The sequence below is a fragment of the Protopterus annectens genome, chromosome 1.part2 (genome assembly GCF_019279795.1).
Source record: "Protopterus annectens isolate FY-2018-M chromosome 1.part2, PAN1.0, whole genome shotgun sequence".
Lineage (NCBI taxonomy): Eukaryota > Metazoa > Chordata > Ceratodontiformes > Protopteridae > Protopterus > Protopterus annectens.
This window is the reverse complement of record NC_056727.1, coordinates 487,433,949-487,451,347: the sequence shown is the minus strand read 5'-3', so window position 1 is coordinate 487,451,347 and position 17,399 is coordinate 487,433,949. Positions and strand designations below refer to the sequence as shown.

The 17,399-nt window shown below is 44.9% G+C and overlaps 1 protein-coding gene across 1 annotated transcript in view; it reads right to left on the bottom strand.

Moving 5' to 3' along the window:
• The window catches only part of ANAPC1 (anaphase promoting complex subunit 1), a 3,613,296-nt gene that overhangs the window by 431,782 nt on the left and 3,164,115 nt on the right, over positions 1 to 17,399 (bottom strand). The window lies entirely within an intron of this gene.

Genomic DNA, 17,399 nt, shown 5'->3' with positions numbered 1-17,399 from the left:
AACATTCCCCACATGCAAAACAAACCACGCAAAACAAGGCAAGACATGAGCAATCTAAGTCAGAGATGTTCGTACTCGTGTCAGAAGTACTGACAGTCAAAATCGATTGCTCATATCTCTGATGCTCTCAGAGCCTCTGTCTCTACCACATGCTGCTACAACAGACTCTGTGGCAACAAAGTCTAAAAAATAAATAAATTCTAACCCTGCACATTGTACTTCTCACACTGAATATAAAGATAACACAGGTGTGGTTCTCATATAATGATTTGCATCATCCTCGGGACTTATATTTAAAGTATCTAAAAATGGGAACATTTCTAAGACAGACATCAGAAATAAGATCCAAACTGTTTGGGAGGCAGAAAAGAAATGGATGATCAGGAGATACATATAGTCTTCTAGTCCACAACAGGATATAAATGCATATGACAAATTAGGGAGCACACACACTAGAATAAAGGGAGATAAAAAAAATAAAACGTACTGACAGAGAAAGGGAGGTTATCACAGTCATATACTCATCAAGGAGGGTCCCTGATAAAAGGGTCAGCATATTATTATTATTATTATTATTATTATTATTATTAATACTACTAGTATTATTAATGCAGATTTTTGCAGTCAGGCAGTTTAATACAGATGGTTAAAAGCTATGGGAAACCAACAAGCTTCATCTTGTAAGTCTGGGTTTGAGTTTTCAAGTACCCGCTTTCAAATCAGTCACAAAACAAGGTGATCTCACAAGTGACCTAGGTACACTGGTTAGCAAATAAAATGAAATGGAGACAAAAACATTTCCTTCACAATGTTCTCCCTAGAAAATACTGACATCTGTGCGGCCACTGAGACAGATAATATACCGACAGTGCAAGGTTATAATGCCTTCCACATATTTAGACCAGATACTACACAGACAGGGACTAAAAGGGAAGGTGTCTCAATTTACATCAAAAATAAGTTTACCTGAGGGCTAGTCAAACAGGACAATGCACTTGAGCTGCTCCATGTTCAAATCATCATAAGCAAAATCCAATACCACTTCCTTGCAAGCTATAGGTCCCCATCTATGACACAGGAAACCAATACCATGTATTTAAACTTATTGGAAACACTCACCATACAAACCAATACCATATTCATGGATGTCTTTAATTATCCCACTATTAACTGGGAATCCTGTATGGCAACAAACGTACAGGCACAGAGATTCCTGGATTTTGTAAATACAAACTCCTTGGGCCAGATTTTAAATACACCAACCAGGGGTGCAACCATACTGGATCTGGTCCTCACTAATATGGGAGAGTGCTGCACACCGGCTAGTGTAATGTCTTCCCTGGTAAGATCAGACCACAAAATGGTCTCCTTTGAAGTAAAAATAAAACCTGGACCCAGCTAACCTTGGAATATTCAGAAACTACTCCAAAGCTAACTTCCTGCTATTAAGTGATAACCTAGCAAAATTGCAAGCTCCTATAAACCCTGAGAACACTACTGGCTAAGCAGAACTGTTCACAGAAACCCTACACAAACATGTTAACAGCTGCATAGAGGCAGCTGTACCCACCAGGAAGAAGTACAGAACTAACTCAAAAAACAAGTCACCCTGGTGGACTCACAAAATCAATAGGCTTTATAACAGAAGGAAGAAAATCGTGGCAAAAATTAGAAAGTGCAGCACCCAGCAGGATAAAATCATGGTCATCAAACTAAATAAACAACTCAGAGGACAAATAAAGTCTACCAAAGCCAAATTTGAGGTAAATATGACCTCTCAGGCCAAGGACAACCACAAGGCATTCTTTAGCTAAGTCTGCAACTTCAAAGGCAATATATAACTGTGTGCAGAAGCTCAGTGTAAATGGAGCCACCTATACATAGCCAGAAAACAGAGCAAACCTACTGCTTGATAAATTCAGCTCCAACTTTACCCATCTCTTCCCTCAGGAAATACCATCAAATACAACTCCCCCTGCTATCACTGGGTAACAGGTCCGTAATGCTCTCTCTAATGCCAAGAACACTGCATCAATGGGCTCAGACAATGTCCCAGGATGCCTTCTAAATAGTATGAAACATGACCTATCAGGTCCTCTGGAATTGCTATTTAACTGTAGCCTACAAACAGGCTTCATGCCTCATGAATGGAGAACAGCAACAGTCATCCCTCTGCACAAAGGTGGGCCATTTACAGACCCTGGAAACTACAGACTCATAAGTCTCACTTGTCTGTTATGCAAAGTCATGGAAAGAATTATCAAGGAAATGATCAATACTGATATAGTAAACCTCCAGACACTGGACCCAGCCCAGTTTGATTTCGTCAAGGGCAGGTCATGCCTACTCAACCTGGTGGACTTCTTTGGGAAGGTCACTAAAGCAACTGATGAGGACAAAATGGTTCACACTTCCTACCTTGACCTGGCCAAGATATTTGACACAATACCCCACTCGGGCATTGTTGACAAACTCAAGAGATTATGTACAACCCCATATGTTACCTGATGGATAGCCAACTGCCTCACAGACAAGACTCAGAAAGTTAGAATTGGGGACTCCACCTCTACAAAGAAGCCAGTCACAAGTGGAGTCCCTCAGTGATCGGTCCTTAGACCGTTCCATTTTTGGAATTTACTTCTCAGAAGTCAAGACCAATGTCAGTGGTCTCTGGCTGACTAAATTTGCAGATGATTGCATATTAGGAGCTGTCATTGAATCCCACACTGGCACAAATGTTCTCCAGGAAGGGCTGACACAAACAACTGGTGCCAGAGCCTCTGACTAAAACTAAATGCCAAGAAATGAATAATAGTATCCTTAGGGAAGTCATCCACCCCTGGTAAGTATCATATTGATAACACACCCCTTAGAGCTGACTCAGTAGTCACGGACTTGGGGACTCACACAGACAGTAATCTAGCCTTTGATTATCATGTGTCTACAGTGGCGAGGAAACCGTTATATGTTGCTCAACTTATTAACAAAGGTATGGAATCTAGGTCCAAGGAAGCCATTGTTCCACTGTATTCGGCATTCATTAGACCTACCGCTGCGTACAATGCTCCTTTGGTATGTACCTAACCAGGCATATCCGACAACTGAAACATCAACAGAGGTTCTTCACTAAAAGAATACAGGGAGTAAGTAAAATGTCTTATGCAGACCGCCTCAAGGCCCTATACCTGTATTCTGTCTCCTAAAGGCTATTGTGGGGAGATCTATGCTTGGCATACAAGGCACTGTCAGACCCAAATCTGATGGAACTCCTGCATATCCACAAAAACAGCACCGGAATTACCCATTTGAAAGACTTAAACCATGTCTGTGATATAAATAGGACCTGCTGAAGAGACAGGTATGTATCCCAGAGACTACCCTGTCTCTGGAACAGGCTCACCATCCATATGAAGCAGAGTTCCTCCCTAACTCAATTCAAGTGCAACTTGGAAAACTGGATGATGAATAGGAAATTCATCCCTGGTTTGGCACCTATATCTCTAATGGACACAGGCAACCTGTAAATGGTTCATCTCCCAAGCTCCTGCTTAAACTTATCAAGGGTACCAGAATTTGTCAGAAATTTGGGACGCGTGGCTAGGCTTAAAAAGGCCCTTGCTGTCGCTGTTAGCCTAATAAACACCTACGAACCTGTGAATGTGAAACATACTTGGCTGTTTTCTTTTATGCAGAGGGACTACTATTACATCCTTTAGAATGGGACTATATTATGAGATCGAAACCTTAAATTATCGAACACCTAAAGGTCGACCACGCAATAGCCAACCCTTAACATCGAAAATGGATGTTTCCACATAGGGAAACAATGAACAATGCCGCTGGCCAAATAAAAAAAAAAAGTTTTAAACAGAAATGAAGTGGGGGGATTTGTTCCCACATCCCCCAATGTGGGGGTCTGTGCCTCCCACACACCCCCTAACTAAATAAACAAACTCCGAGATCGTTCTACAGCGGAGAAAGAACAAAGTCCGGGTAACGTCCAAACGACTCATTTCCGTGTGTGGAAATGGCCATTCGCAATTTTCAGACTTCGAAATTTAGTGATCGGTGTTCGATAATAAGAAGTTATGTACCTACCATAACGTTCCATGTTAGTTGTCTTCTTCTCACCTTCTTTCTTGCTGGTTGGGCTCGGAGTCGATCCTTGGCTCCGACTCGGCCATCTTCAAAAGCTCAAGAGCTGCTTACTGGCTCGATGCCCCCCTATTATCCCACACCTAATTTGGAAGAGAGGAAGTTCCCTTGCTTACCAGTGGGAGTGGGAAGCATTGAGCTGCCTGTTGGTCCAGTTTTGTGAGGTTTCAGCCAGCAACTTGTAGTTTATTGGTCGTTTTGGGCCAGTTCCTAGCTTCTTTCAGCCCCCTGATATAAAAAATGCTAAACGGGCGTTTTTTAGCTTGTACCTACTCAGCACAGATCCTCGTGGTGGCCAGCAGAGTAATCCAAGCTTCAGAGAGCTAAAAAAGCGACTTTACCTGATTTAAGTATATTTTTTGTGGCTTTCCACTTCTATTTATCTAAGCAACTGTATTTCGCCTGCTGCTGATACATTGTTATTGTTTATTCTGCATTTATTCTGTTATTGCTCTTGTTTCTCAGTTTGTTACTTTTAAAATCTGTAACTGTTGCAAATTGTTTGTGTAGGCTGTGATAGCCGATTTATAGCATTTATAAGTGTTTACTGTATCTGTTTCTGCTTGTTTTCTTGAAAAAAAAAAAAAAAAAATATCTCCTGTTTTCCCGCCTTACTAAGCTAGAATAGTCCAGTTTCAGAGCTTGCTGATCCCTGGACTTTGTTTGCAGTTCCTGTTACTGATTCTTTACCTAATTTGGAAGAGAGGAAGTTCCCTTGCTTACCAGTGGGAGTGGGAAGCATTGAGCTGCCTGTTGGTCCAGTTTTGTGAGGTTTCAGCCAGCAACTTGTAGTTTATTGGTCGTTTTGGGCCAGTTCCTAGCTTCTTTCAGCCCCCTGATATAAAAAACGCTAAACGCACGTTTTTTAGCTTGTACCTACTCAGCACAGATCCTCGTGGTGGCCAGCAGAGTAATCCAAGCTTCAGAGAGCTAAAAAAGCGACTTTACCTGATTTAAGTATATTTTTTGTGGCTTTCCACTTCTATTTATCTAAGCAACTGTATTTCGCCTGCTGCTGATACATTGTTATTGTTTATTCTGCATTTATTCTGTTATTGCACTTGTTTCTCAGTTTGTTACTTTTAAAATCTGTAACTGTTGCAAATTGTTTGTGTAGGCTGTGATAGCCAATTTATAGCATTTATAAGTGTTTACTGTATCTGTTTCTGCTTGTTTTCTTGAAAAAAAAAAAAAAAAAATATCTCCTGTTTTCCCGCCTTACTAAGCTAGAATAGTCCAGTTTCAGAGCTTGCTGATCCCTGGACTTTGTTTGCAGTTCCTGTTACTGATTCTTTACCTAATTTGGAAGAGAGGAAGTTCCCTTGCTTACCAGTGGGAGTGGGAAGCATTGAGCTGCCTGTTGGTCCAGTTTTGTGAGGTTTCAGCCAGCAACTTGTAGTTTATTGGTTGTTTTGGGCCAGTTCCTAGCTTATTTTCAGCCCCCTGATATAAAAAACGCTAAACGCGCGTTTTTTTAGCTTGTACCTACTCAGCACAGATCCTCGTGGTGGCCAGCAGAGTAATCCAAGCTTCAGAGAGCTAAAAAAGCGACTTTACCTGATTTAAGTATATTTTTTGTGGCTTTCCACTTCTATTTATCTAAGCAACTGTATTTCGCCTGCTGCTGATACATTGTTATTGTTTATTCTGCATTTATTCTGTTATTGCACTTGTTTCTCAGTTTGTTACTTTTAAAATCTGTAACTGTTGCAAATTGTTTGTGTAGGCTGTGATAGCAGATTTATAGCATTTATAAGTGTTTACTGCATCTGTTTCTGCTTGTTTTCTTGAAAAAAAAATATCTCCTGTTTTCCTGCCTTACTAAGCTAGAATAGTCCAGTTTCAGAGCTTGCTGATCCCTGGACTTTGTTTGCAGTTCCTGTTACTGATTCTTTACCTAATTTGGAAGAGAGGAAGTTCCCTTGCTTACCAGTGGGAGTAGGAAACATTGAGCTGCCTGTTGGTCCAGTTTTGTGAGGTTTCAGCCAGCAACTTGTAGTTTATTGGTTGTTTTGGGCCAGTTCCTAGCTTCTTTCAGCCCCCTGATATAAAAAACGCTAAACGCGCGTTTTTTAGCTTGTACCTACTCAGCACAGATCCTCGTGGTGGCCAGCAGAGTAATCCAAGCTTCAGAGAGCTAAAAAAGCGACTTTACCTGATTTAAGTATATTTTTTGTGGCTTTCCACTTCTATTTATCTAAGCAACTGTATTTCGCCTGCTGCTGATACATTGTTATTGTTTATTCTGCATTTATTCTGTTATTGCACTTGTTTCTCAGTTTGTTACTTTTAAAATCTGTAACTGTTGCAAATTGTTTGTGTAGGCTGTGATAGCCGATTTATAGCATTTATAAGTGTTTACTGTATCTGTTTCTGCTTGTTTTCTTGAAAAAAAAAAAAAAAAAAAATATCTCCTGTTTTCCCGCCTTACTAAGCTAGAATAGTCCAGTTTCAGAGCTTGCTGATCCCTGGACTTTGTTTGCAGTTCCTGTTACTGATTCTTTACCTAATTTGGAAGAGAGGAAGTTCCCTTGCTTACCAGTGGGAGTGGGAAGCATTGAGCTGCCTGTTGGTCCAGTTTTGTGAGGTTTCAGCCAGCAACTTGTAGTTTATTGGTCGTTTTGGGCCAGTTCCTAGCTTCTTTCAGCCCCCTGATATAAACGCTAAACGTTATGCCGGTTTAGCCTTGAATGAGTTGCCACTGTTGCACACCAGGGCAGCACCGGTTAAGCAGATTTAAACTATTAGGGCTACCTAAAGTCCACTCTTCAAATTTTCCCTTAAAACTACCTTCCTCGAACTATACTACTGATCTAATCAGCATATCCTATAACTAAAAAGATCATCTCTACCTGACTCAGAGTAGCCTATTCTGTATCTGTCAAACCTAGCACTTGCTCCTACAGTACTTATCACGAGATACAGCAATCTTGTTGTAGATAGTACCCCAAAAGCGAACCCCATTTCTCGGACACCCACATCCCCGGAATCTCTTTTACAGTTTTTGTCTATTCCTTCTAGCATGTCGAGGATCAGTTGCTAGTATCCTCTCCTGCTCAGCTGGTGAACCTGGGAATATTGAGGCAATGTTACAATTGCCTCATGTACACAGACAACCCTCTCCTCCTCCCACAAAACACAAATACATGCGAGAGATGCTACTATACGGCCAAACTGGAGGCTGAGCTCTCTCAACTTAGGACTGGCAAGACCAGACAGGAGGAGAAGGTTACCACACACACTATAGACCCAGTCTCACATAGTACCATCACAACCTCAAATCATACACATAAACACACAAAGACATACTTGGAGGCTCTGATCAAAAATCTACCAAAACAGCAGAGGCCACCAAAGCAGACACCCAAACAACCATCACCTCAGAACACAACACCTGCAACACATAGACCTCACAGTCAGAGTGTCAAACAGTCACAGCCCTTAAGGCCAAACATAATGCCAGACACACTAGTCATTGGTGACTCCATAGTCAGACACACTGACGTCCCGCTCACCAGACTGAGTAAGGAGAGAGTTACAGTAAGCTGCCTGTCGGGTGCTAGAATCCGCCACATAACGCAAGCACTCAGGTCTCTCAACAGCAGGTACAAATACGACTCAGTCATTGTCCACGCTGGTGTAAGCGACCTGAGACGCACCTCCTTGGACTACATGAAAAGAGACATTGAGGAGCTCTCTGATTATGTAGCCCAGGCAGGTATGACCCTGACCTTGAGCAGTATCCTACCTTCACCAAGAATGATGCCACAATACAGAGATAAGATGATCAGCTTTAACAATTGGCTTAAACTCTGGTGTCATTCAAAGGGGATCCAATGTCTGTCTGCCTGGGATGACATGCTGGACAAGCCACGCTGCTTCAAGGGACGGCTTGCACCTGTCACCCTGGGATTCGGATATTGGCAAAGGCTCTTGCCACCCCATAGTGCCTTTTTAGGCAAGGCTCAAATTCTAAACCTACCACCCTAGAACACAAAAGGAAAAAACTAAGGGTAATGCTGCTCAATGCCAGAAGTCTAAATCTCAAAATGCACGCACTCGAGGCCCTTCTCAGTATGGAGAACATCGATGTCTGTGCTGTGACATAAACCTGGTTCAAGGCTCCTGAGAGCACCCCAGCACTAACAGGTTTTACCTCATACCATGCGTTCGCCCCAAAATCCGGACAATACCAAGAAAGGAGGGGGGGGGGTATCCATATTCATCAAGGACACCCACACCTCAAGACTGGTGGCAACGCACGATGCATCGGAGACCATCCAGGTGCAATTAACCATAGGCAAGACTGCTCTGCAAATTGTAGCATGTTACAGGCCACCCTCACAAACTCAGGAACCTCACATGGCTTTCCTGAAAACACTGGAGGGGATAAATGTATCTCCAAACACCATCATACTAGGTGACTTCAATTACCCTAATATAGACTGGGAACATTACTCGAGCCCAAACACCCTAGCCCAAAAGTTCCTGGAATCATAAACTCAAATGCCATGGAACAACTAGTCACCATCCCCACAAGAGGAGAAAACATACTTGATCTCATCATCACGAACATGGGAGCACAATGTTCAACACCGGAAGTATACCCCTCACTCGTGAGATCTGATCACAAACTAATCTTGCTGGAGGTTCTCATCCCACCCCCACCTAAAATAAAAAAGACCACAGTAAAAAACTTCTCGAAAGCCGACTTCACACTTCTAAAGACTAGTGTGGTCTCCTTTAAGGCCCCCGAGCTGGCGGAAAACAGTACTCAAGCCGCTGAATCACTTACAAATGCCTTCTACCAGCACCTGCAGGACTGCATGGATAAGGCAATCCCAAGAAAAACAAAGACTCTTTGTACCAAGGGTAAGCGTCCAGTCTGGTGGACCCCAGCCATAAACAAACTCTACAACAAAAGGAGGAAGCTACTACAAGATAGAGCAAAATCCTTAAAAGGTAAGACACCTTTGATCACTATAAGTAAAAAACTAAGAGCTCTCATAAAATCATCCAAAGCAAATTTTGAGAGAAAAATAGCTAAAGACTCAAAAGACAATCATAAGGCCTTCTTTAGATATGTTAGAAACCTGGGAGGAAACTCCCAGATATGCTCAGAACTGGTTCAAAATGATGTGAAGATTACTGATCCTACAGACATTGCCAAAATACTGGCTGACAGGTTCAGTGCAAACTTCTTCCCCCCCCCTCCCCCCCAAAAGGAGAGATATCTATACCAAATGGTTGCAGCCCCCCAAACATCTCAAACACCCAAGTGAGTACTGCTCTCTCCAAAGCAAAAAACACAGCATCCATGGGACCTGATGGTGCCCCAGGCTGTGTGCTCCACGAACTCAACGAGGAATTAAACCCACAGCTAGGACAGCTGTTTAATCATAGTCTCACCTCTGGATACGTACCCAGGAAGTGGCGCACTGCGACTGTGGTCCCACTTCACAAAGGCGGTGCCTCCACAGACCCTGGAAATTACCGGCCCATTAGCTTGACAAGCCTTATCTGCAAAGCTATGGAGAGGATCATAATGGACCTCATTAATAAAGACATAGGGAATTTGCAGACTTTGGATCCAACCCAGTTTGGCTTTGTCAAAGGCAGATCATGCCTTTTAAACTTGGTTGACTTTTTCGAAACAGTCACCAAAGCCATTGATGAGGGAAAGGCAGTCCATACAGCCTACCTCGATCTGGCGAAGGCCTTCGATACAATACCCCACTCGGGTATCGTTGAAAAACTCATCAGCTTAAATGTTAACCCATACATCACAAGATGGGTTGCAAACTGGCTGAGTGATAGAACCCACAGGGTCAGAGTTGCTGGCGCCTTGTCAGACTCAAAGCCTGTCACAAGTGGTGTCCCACAGGGCTCAGTCCTGGGCCCACTCTTGTTTGGCATCTACTTTTCCGAAGTACAAGCAAACACAGGAGGGTTATGGCTGACAAAGTTTGCAGATGACTGCAAACTGGGCGCCGTAGTCGAAAACACATCTGACACAGATATCCTTCAGAAGGGTCTCACAGAAACGGATGACTGGTGCCAGAGCCATGGCCTAAAGTTAAATGCCAAAAAATCCATAGTCATACCCTTCGGGAAAAACAAGGTTACCCCTAGCTACCATATAGGTGGTAATCCTCTGAGCACAGAAGAAGTTATCAGGGACCTGGGGACCCAGGTTGACAGTAGCCTGTCATTCGACACCCATGTAGCTAAAGTAGTTAGGAAGACCTTCTACATTGCCCACCTTATCATGAAGGGATTCACATCTAGATCAAGGGAGGTCATAGTCTCCCTATACTCATCACTCATCAGACCAATGATTGAGTACAATGCCCCATTCGAATGTATCTGACCCGACACTTGCAGCAGCTGGAGAGGCCACAAAGTTCCTCACCAAAAGGATAAAGGGACTCAAAAATCTGTCCTATGCTGCCCGACTGAAAGAACTCCAGCTCTATTCAGTCGCCACGCTTGCTCAGAGGTGACCTTTGCCTGACATACAAGGCCATGTCAAACCCAGATTTGATGAATATGCTTCACCTCAAAAAATCTAGATCTGTCAGAGCCACAAGGGTGGGAGACTTAAACCTCGACATGGCTATTAATAGGACGTGCTGGAGGGATAGATTCATCACCCAAAGACTCCCTATGCTGTGGAACAAAATCCCGGTATATGTGAGGCAGAGCACCTCGCTGGCCTTGACCAATGGATGGGAGATCGCAGATATACTCCAGGGATTACCTCAGTGTCAATGCTAGACAGAGGCACAGCAAAATAATGGGTATAGTTCCCCATACAAAAGGGGTGGCATAAGCCACAAAACTATGGGCTAGGCTTATAAATGCCCTCGGGCAGATAGCCTAGTATGAACCTATGAACCTATGAACCTATGATGCCTGGCGCTAGATACCCAGATCTCATTTGGTAAACCTAACTACAGACATAATAATAACAATTATAATAATAATACAGTAAACATGTGGTAGGATGCATGAATCCTACTGGAGAGACTGCTAGTCAAAAGTAATAGCCAGAGAAGACTCAGCCAGTGATAAAAACATAAGGAACTCTTCTCGGTCTACTAGGATAGGGGGATGCAGGGTGGGACGCAAGAAAGAAGGCGAGAAGAAGACAACTAACATGGAACGTTATGGTAGGTACATAACTTCTTAATGTTAAGTTGTTTATCTCGCCTTCATTCTTGCTGGTTGGGACAGCGTCCCTAGCACCTCAATCCTGGGTGGCTCATTGGAACAGACTCTTCAGAACAGTGGAACCAAAATCAGCTCTGCTCCTGGAGGCTACGTCTAGCTTATAATGTGAAATAAAGGTATGAGCATTGGCCCATGTAGCTGCCGCACAAATAGTTTCCATTGGCAATCTTGCCTGAAAAGCCACTGAAGTAGCTAGAGCTCTAGTGGAGTGACTTTTCGGTTTAGCAGGAAGCTCTTTATTCCTTGGCTGATATGTAAATGTAATGACAGATGTCAACCACCTAAAAAAGGTTACTTTCGACACAGGTAGACCTTGTTTGCCCTCAGCATAGGACAGGAACAGCTGGTCTGATTTTCTTATTTGCTTAGTTCTATGCAAGTAAAAGCGTAACTGTCTATGAACATCCAACTGATGCAATTTGTATTCAGCCTTGTTGGAATAATTTGGAAAAAACACAGGCAGATCAATAGACTGATTCAAATTATTGTCAGAAGAAACCTTTGGAAGGAAGGAAGGATTAGTCCTGAGAGATACTTTCTCATTGTGGAAAACTAGATAAGGAGGGCGAACACAAAGGGCCTGAAGCTCAGAAACTTTTTTGGCTGAAGTAATTACAACCAGAAAAAGGGTTTTCCAAGAAAGAAACTTCAAAGAACAAGAAGCTGCAGGCTCAAAGGGGGGCAATATCAGTGAAGCTAAAATCAAATTTAGATCCCACGGAGGTGGGGGATCTCTCACTGGGGGCCTGAGTAAAGTAGTCCCTTTGAGAAAAGCTTTACAAAGCTTATGGGACATAATACTAGTATCCGATAGACCTGTATGAAAGTTTGAAATTGCAGCTAACTGCACTCTAGAATATGGTGCACAGGGGCTGAAAAGGGATCCATATTCCTAGCCTCTGCCCAGAAAGAGAAATGTTTCCACTTACTAGCATAAGTCTTTCTAGTGGTAGACTTGTGTGATAAGATGATTTCACGCACCGAGTGGGAGATGTGTGGAAGCCTGGCTAAGGTCGGAAGTGGAGCAACCAAGCAGTGAGCTGGAGAGATTGAAGGGATTGGTGCAGCCCGCCCGACTGATGAATCAGGAGGTCCGGAACTGGGTCCAGGGTTGCTCCAGAAGGTAATGATGCAGGAACGGGAACCAAATTTGTCGAGGCCAGTAAGGGGCAATGAGGATCATCTTGCATCCCAATGTGGTAGCTTTCTGTATCAATTTGGGAATCACGGGGAACGGAGGGAATGCATAAAGAAGTCCCTAAGGCCAATCGTGAACTACAGCGTCTCTGGTGGAGTTGTCTGGGGAGAGGGAGGAGAGAGAAGAAATTGTTGCACTTGCTGTTGAAGGGGGTGGCAAAAAGGTCGCAACAAGGCTGACCCCATTTGCGGAAGATTTGGTCCGCCACTGTCTGATTGAGAGACCACTCGTGAGGCAAGAGAATTGTTCTGCTCAGCCTGTCCGCTATAACATTGGACTTCCCAGGGATGTGCGCTGTTATCAGAAACCTTTGGGAAGAGATCACCCACTGCCAGAGTCTAAGTTCTTCTCGACATAGGGGGTAGGACCTGGTTCCGCCCTACTTGTTGATGTACCACACTACTGACATATTGTCTGTTTGAATTGCAATGGTCCCGGTAGGAAGAGAGTTGTGAAGAGCTTGCAACGCCAAAAGCACGGCCCTCATCTCCAAGACATTGATATGCAGATGGTACTCGTGAGGCTGCCAGGTGCCTTGGACTGTTCTGCCCTGAAAATGCCCCCTCCCCCCAATCAGGGAGGCATCCGTGGTCACCGTAGCCACTGGAGGAGGGAGAGCAAATGGTCTGCCCCGGGGCACTGATAGGGAAACCATCTACCAAGCAAGTTGTTTTTTGCATGTCTGTGTGACCATTATTTTGTGAGACACTGAAAGTTGTTGGTAAGACCATTGGGTGAACAGCATCCACTGAAGAATCCTCATATGAAAACGAGCAAGGGGAACTAGTATGATAGCCGCTGCCATGAGACCCGATGTCTTTAGGATGAATCTGGCCTGAATTTTTTTGCATCCTAATAAGACTTGGACATGTCGGCGAATGTCTAGCACTCTGTCTACTGGAAGTCTCGTTGACATGTCCTTTGTATTAAGTTTGCGCCTATAAGGGTAAAAGATTGACAAGGCGACAATGCAGACTTTTCGAAATTTATTGTGATGCCTAGTTTGGAGCAAGTTTGGATGGTGTAGTCTCTGGCTCGCAGCAGGTAATGCCTGGTGGCTGCAGTAAGGAGCTAGTCGTCTAAATATGGAACCACCTGGAATCCTTGCCATCTCAGGTGAGCGGTAACTACTGCCAAACATTTGGTGAACACCCTGGGGGCTGTGGTGAGACCAAAGGGCAGAGCTCTGAACTGATAATGACAGGCTCCCAGCCGGAAGTGGGGGAATCTTCTGGAGCGTCTGTCCATTTTGATATGGTAGTACGCGTCCTGAACATCTATGGAGCACATCCAATTGTCCTGACCCAGAAAGGGTAAAATGGACTGTAGCATGACCATCTGGAACTTCGTTCTTTGAACAGACCTGTTTAGTCTGCCGAGATCCAGAATGGGTCTCCAGTCCCCTGTCTTTTTTGGTACCAAAAAAAAACCTTGAGTAAATTCCGGATCCTTGCTGGTTTGCTGAGACTGACTGGATGGTTCTTTTTCTTAGCAGTTTTGAAATTTCTTGAACTGCTTGATCCCTTAGATTGGGTGGAACATCTGGAAGGGATTGTTGGGAATGTAGGCAGTGCGAAGGAAGGGGATTTTGTAGCCTTCGGTTATGATACACAGTATCCATTTGTCTTGTGTTATACTTTGCCAGGCTTTTGGGTACAGCGATAATCTTCCCCCAACTGCCTCCGAAGGTGGACAGCCGGGCAGCACCTCAGGGATGCTGGAAGGGCTTGTCAGAGAAAGATTCTCTTTGGCCCTGATTTTGCGGACCCCTCTCTGCCCCGAGGGTGGCGTCTATTGTTGTTCCCTCCTCTGCCCCTGGAGGGGAACTCTCCACGTGTGCCAGGCACGGCTCCCTGGGGTTTCTGGAACCACATCTTCCCACTCTTCTGACCCTTGGGATACGGTCTTGAAGGAGTGGAAAAACAGAGTCCCACAGCAGAGAGAGTCTTGCCTTCCTGCTCACACCTGGTAAGGGTATCCTTCACCTGTGGTCCAAAAAGAGCAGAACCATCAAAGGGGGTGTTTGTGAAAGATGCCCTGAAGGGTTCCGCAAGGTTACATAACCGCATCCTGGCATGCCTCCTCATGGCCACGCCTGTGCCTGCAGCCCTGCTCGCACCATCGGCTGCGTAAGAGATGAGCCGCATGGAGGAGTTTAGTACCGAATTAAGAGTCGCCAGCTGGGAGGTAACCTTAGCCTGGACCCCCGCAACTGATAGATCTTGAAGGGTATCTCCTAGCTCTTTAAGGAGATCCCTTTGAAGGCGGGTAAAGTGGCACAAATAGTTCAGCGACCTCATGGAGAAGGTCGCTGATGCAAACATCCGCTTCCCATATCTGTCCATCGTCCTAGATTCCTTATTAGGGGGATGGACAGACGAAGAAGTTTCAGCCAACTCCTTTTTTGTGGCCGCTGCTACCACCATGGCATCAATGAGAACACCCTTAGTCAGAAATTGCTTGCCTTGTGGTGCAGTAATAAATTTTGTGGGTCTTCAGGGGGTTGGTTCCACTGTGTCTGGGGCTGACCACGCCTTTCGAGCCACCACAGACATCAGTGGATCGACAGGCGGAGACACCCAGGAGGTGGAGGGTCGGGAACCAAATGAGTCCAGGAATACCGACTTGTCCTCGGAGGGGTTATGGGTAGTCCAGTTCCCCCTCTGTCTAAGTATCTCAAGGATGTCTGAGAAAGAGACATCCTCAGAGGGGGATCTCGGGGACACTTCCGAATCCTCCAAGTCGGTATCTGAAGTGACAGACTCAGGGGAGTCAACATGCTTCCTCTTGCATTTCCTCTTTCGAGGGGGCCCCTCTGAATGAACAGGGGAGGCCTCGGAAGAGGAAGATACACCCAATGGGGTGCCCTGGAGCGCTTGTTCCCCATGCTTGGGGTCTGGAGGAGGGGTAGAGACAGGAGCAGGCACCATGGGGGGAGGAGCCAATGAGGCTGACCGTGAGGCTGACTCAGATGCCAGCACACTCCTCATGACCTCGAAGGCGCCTCATCCCGATATCGGAGAAGGCTCTGGCTCCGAAGAGACCGGAACCCTTCCCGGCACCGAGAGAGACGGCTCCGAAGCCGATGTAGGAGCTGAACTCACCTCCGCCGAAGCTCCGAGAGGGAGAACGGGGTCGGACAAGGGTCCGATGCCACTTGCCCCCTTGGAGCCGACGAGGGAGTCCCGGCACCCAGATCCCTCCAAGGAAGGCACCATGGAAGAGATCAGAGCCGACGACAGAACCGAAAGGCTAGGTATCAGTGCAGACGGTCCCATGATCCCAGCCCCAGCAAGCTCCGGCTCAGAGCTCAAGGAAATGAGTCGAAGGAGGAACTACTGCAGAGACAGGTGGAGTCAAACCCTGATGAGGGGGGCTGGATAAAAATTTTAGCCAGGGCCTGCGATTTTAAAAGCCTGCTCACCACTCTCTCCAAATCATGGTCAGATAGCCTAGATGACCGAGAAGAGTGGGATTGGTGACTTCGCTCCGACTGTAACAAAGGCGACCCCGGAGCCGAGTGTATAGACTCCAAGGATGGTGATCTAGAGCATTTTCGACTCCCTGACGGTTCCGACAGCAGAGTCGGGGCCGACTGGGAGATAGGTACTTCAGTTCCAGTCAGAACCGAAGTTGGCTGGGAGATAGCTACTTCAGTTCCAGCCGGAACCGAAGTTGATGCAGACGCCACACCCGACGACGGCTTCGATGGCTTGGAAGGTTTCACTGACTGAGCCTTAGCCGGTGATCCTACAGGTTTAAGCAAACCCCTAAGGATAAGCTTATTCCTACGCTCCTGCAAGACTCTTGGACTAAAGGCGTGGCACACCGAACAAGAGTCCTGCAGGTGTAGGGCGCCCAAGCAATAGACACAAGAAGTGTGACCATCTGTCAGTGACATTTTCTGACAGCATGAGTCACACTTCTTGAATCCAGACACTTTTGTGTCTTTAGACATTCCTGTAAGGAAATATCAAATTACAAAAAAAAAGTACAAAGGGAAGTAGGTAACTAGAAAAAAACACACTGCACACAAGTTACCACACCTTAACAGCACACATACACTCTATACTAGAAGAAAGGGTAAACAGACCTACTAACTACCACAATTTCTAGAGAAAAATTTTAATACCTTAAAAAAAAGAAACAAGGATAAGCCTCTAACTAAAATGGCTACCTTAAAAAGGAAACGGGGGGGGGGGGGGGAACTCTCTAAGAAGAAAGCGAGTTTTCAAGGGAGAAGACTAAACACCAACAACTACTACAGCTATGTATGAACACCAAGTATTCTAACAACTAACTATAATAACATACAAAAAGTTCTAAATATATATCAATAAAGTGAAAATTACGACCTGAGCCAGTAAACACAACCTCATATCAGAAGCGGCAAACGAGATCTGGGTATCTAGCTTCAGGCATCATGGGATATAGGGGGGCTTCGAGCCAGTAAGTAGCTCTTGAGCTTTTGAAGATGGCCGAGTCGGAGCCGAGGATCGGCTCCGAGCCCAACCAGCAAGAATGAAGGCGAGATAGACAACTTAACATACTAACATTTCGATCAGGTAATAGGGAACCTTTAGAACATTAATCACAAGATGACACCAGCTCATTTTAATTGGTTCATCATAAACTTGCTTTGCAGAAGCATCTAAATTTACTCTATTACAGAAATAACTCAAAGTAAAGAAGTAGCTCTTCATATTAGGAAAGGGAGACTTCCTTCTCATGTCTCCTTTGTAATGGGTCTCAGCCCAGAAGGATTAAACAAAAGAAAATCTAATACATTTATAAGGAAAGAAAATAAAATGTG